Source organism: Tinamus guttatus, unplaced genomic scaffold, assembly GCF_059628265.1.
Source record: "Tinamus guttatus ecotype Peru unplaced genomic scaffold, ASM5962826v1 Tinamus_guttatus_pri_ptg000043l, whole genome shotgun sequence".
In the NCBI taxonomy this organism is placed as follows: domain Eukaryota; kingdom Metazoa; phylum Chordata; class Aves; order Tinamiformes; family Tinamidae; genus Tinamus; species Tinamus guttatus.
The window spans coordinates 412501-416034 of record NW_028288577.1 but is presented as its reverse complement, the minus strand read 5'-3'; positions in this window follow the sequence as shown (position 1 = coordinate 416034).

The following is a 3534-nucleotide window of genomic DNA, read 5'->3' as shown; positions in this document are numbered from 1 at the left end:
GAGATGAGACAACCTAAAAATGCCCAAGGTAGAGCGAATTGATACATCATTATTGCTTGTTATCTTCCTGGCTAAAATTACCCTCCGTGTTGGAATGTGGTTGAAGGAGCAGTGTGGATGCGCGGCGGGAGCTGGAGCCTTCGGAGCCGGGCTGTGAGCTGCCCGAGAGCCTGCAGAAATTAGGCAAACAGAGCCGACACGCTGATCCAACACATTAATGGTTTGTAACCTTTGCACAACCTTCAGCAAATCTTTGGATGTGTGGATCCAAAGGGCAGCTACCCACGGGGACTTCGCGCGTCCAAAGCGGCGTTCCCGCGGGATTGAGACGCTCGGGCTGGAGCGAGCGCAGCGGGACGCATCGTGCCGAGACGGCGCTGGAGCAGGCAGGGGGACATTCACCCTCCTAAATCGCACCTTACCTGTGTTTAGTGAAGCCCAGCAATAACTTAGGAAGGAAGGAGTGTGCAGGAGCCTCCTGCAGCGGCACGTTCAGCCCCTGCCCGCGCCGCGCCGGCCCCGCGCTCCTGCCCTCCATCGCAGCAATCAGCGCGCCGCGCTGCCTCCAGATTGCCCTGTCCCTTCCAATGATCTTTAACTCCGTTTTTCGCCGAGCAATCAGCAGCACTTTCTCCTCGTCGGGGTGGTCTTTTCCCATCTCACTCTTTCCAGTCCCAGGTCCCAGCGCAGTCACATCTCATCACGCCTTTTCTCAAGCCATTTGTACCTCCTGCTTTTTTCTGTTGCCATCAATTTAGCTGCTGCCTCCCTTCCTTGTTCCACTCTCTCCCATGCTAACCACAAGTTATTCCGGAATGAAGCTCGGCTTCCAGGATGACTCTTCCCATTTTCCAGGGGCTGATTCGAAGCAGATACAGCTGGGGGGTTTCAGCTGGCTTAGAAGTGACGCATGGGTGTCTCGAGTTAATGCAGGGGAATTCCAGTCGGAAGTGTTGAGATGCTAATTAAAACAATATGCTTTTTTTTTTTTGTCCTTAGTTCCAATTTCAGTTTGAACTAGAAATCATGCAGCTGTAGGTTTGAAAATACAGCATTATCTTTACTATGTATCAATAATAGAAAAAAATAGAAGGTCATTTAATAGAAATCCAGCTTTTTTTCTGGTACACCAAGCAGCAGTGCAAGAAATACTCTAACTATGTGATTAAATATGAACCTGCGCTTAAGTTCATTGCTGTTCAGCAAAGCAGTGTAGCGTGTGCTGAAGCTGAACTGGGCTCTTGTTATGCTCCTGTTTTAGCCTGGGCAGGAGAATTAGGCAGGAGAATTAAACTCGAGCGGGTATCACCTATTAATAAGGCAGCAAGTATCCGAGGCAGTACTTGTGCAGTGCAACAGAGCTCATCATTTCTCTATATATGAGCAATTAAGCTGCACCAGGAGGCCTATGTCTTTATATCATCACCTAATGACAGTGCAGAAGTATTCAGGGGAAGGAGAGGAAAAAAATCACATCCATATTTAATTGGCAAAGTTATCACCTTCGCTTCAGAGGCCGAACGTGCAGCGTTTCTGGCCAGTTTCCAAGTCAGATCTATTTCCCCTGACTGGAAAGCGAGGAGAGTGTCCTTATATTCCAGCTTGGCAACAAAATGCCCTTTTAAGGCTTGTGAACATGCTTACAACCGCAGTAAGTAACAAATAGTCTTTCCTTCACAGCAAACAAGAATACCTTTGAGCTGTGAGATGCCTTTTATTTTTTGCAGCAAATCGTTTGTGTTGTTATTATGATATAGCCCCACGCTCGCCTGTCAGGTTACATTTTTTTATAGCACTAAAGCAAAAAGCCACCTGGAGCCACCTGTGTCCTGTCACCGGCGCTGGAGAGGGGCCGTGTGTCCGTGCTAAGCCGGGTGTCCTTACTGCTCCCAAGGACGCTTTTTTCCCCTTATTCTGCACTCCCTGGGTTTCAGCCACAGGGTCCCCGTAATTCCCGTCTGTTTCCAGGTGCAGCCAAACACCTCATTTACCAAGTTCTTTGGTTTTTGTGCACGCCCCAGGCCCTTCCCTGTGTGCTCAGGGTTTCACTGAAGCTCTTGATCCTTTTCTCCCTTTCCCTCCTGCGTTTCAGCCCGGAGCGGGGCAGGGGGGCGGCCGTCGCAGCTCCCGGCGGGCAGGGGGACATGTAGGGATGTCCCTTCCCATCCCGAGCCCCCCTGGAGCCGCAGGCGCCTCCTCCCGCCCCGGCTCACGGCTCTGGTTGTCACCGTGTTCTGGGGAGACGCGGAAAGAAGAAAAGGGAGGAAAAGGAAAGGAAAAATATCAATAAGTTCCATCTGCTGAAGCCTGTAAGGAGCCTTTGGCACCTCTCTGCCGCTCCGTCCTCACAAAGCCGGGCGCGCGCAGATTAATTGATGTTGGCCGCTCAGCCTGTTTTCAAATCCCTTTCAGTTACCGTTTAAAACCACCTGATTTATTTTTTTTGATAAAGTCACTGAGGCTTTTTGTGGATTCTCAAATGATTGTCCAGCTTGACAAATTGGATTCTTAAAGCTGGTTCTTTAAAGAAAAGGATGTGGTTTGACAAGACAAGAAACGGCTCCTCTTTGAGACAGGAGGATAAATAAAGGGGAAAATAAAAAGCAATCCCGGTTCTTGGAGGTGGCTTTGCAGGAGGGGGGTCTTGCTGTCACAGATGATCTTATCAGGCTGCATGAGCGGGGCCTGGCACCAGGAACTGGAGAACTTGGTCCTTCCAGGCAGGACAAGGTACCATCTCTTTCCATGGGACTCGTATTTTCGTAGCACATTTTCACTTTTTTTAATTGCCGCGGATGGAGCCGCGATCCTGGTTAAAAACCCACCCGTCCTAATGCTGCTAGGGGAGTTGCTCCCTCCAAAGTCACCTTGCCTCCAAGCCCACGTCGTGAACCTTCACACCCAACAGATTCAGAAATAAGATGTTTGTGGTCCCCGTGTAACCACAGGCTGTGTGGAGGTGATGGCTGATGGTGCTAAAGCCTTCGTCAACGTCCTGGCTTTGGGAGCAGATCATGCCGACCATATGGCTGGGGAATACGGAGGCTACATTCCTGATGGGATGCTAATGAATTGGTAACTTTATTTGGTCTGTCTGTACTTCTCAAAAACAAGAAAATGCTTTTCATTAAGCTCTTGTTAAAGTGCCATGGTACAGAGAAAGTCTTCTCTATTTTAAAAATATTGCTGTAATTTCTTATTATTGCCTTCCAGATGCAGTTGGCTCCATTTGCAAACTGGTTTTAAGGCAGCTCCAGGCTAGCAGGGCTGCTCAAAGGGTCTGCTTGGCCCTGCAGCCCCGAGGCTTCACCCTGGGCCCCAGCTCTGTGCTGTTCCCTGGGCTTTTTGCTCACGGGAGACGCTGGATTTGGGGATGCGGAGCACATCCCGCCGTGGGCGAACGTTACCCCGGAGCCGCAAAGGCATCCTGCACACTTTAATTAAGCTGCCGGCAGGGGTGTCTTGGCGGCGTTCGTTAATCTGCGTTCAAAGCCGCGGTGCTGAGGAGCGCGGGGCCCCGATGCCCCGGCCCAT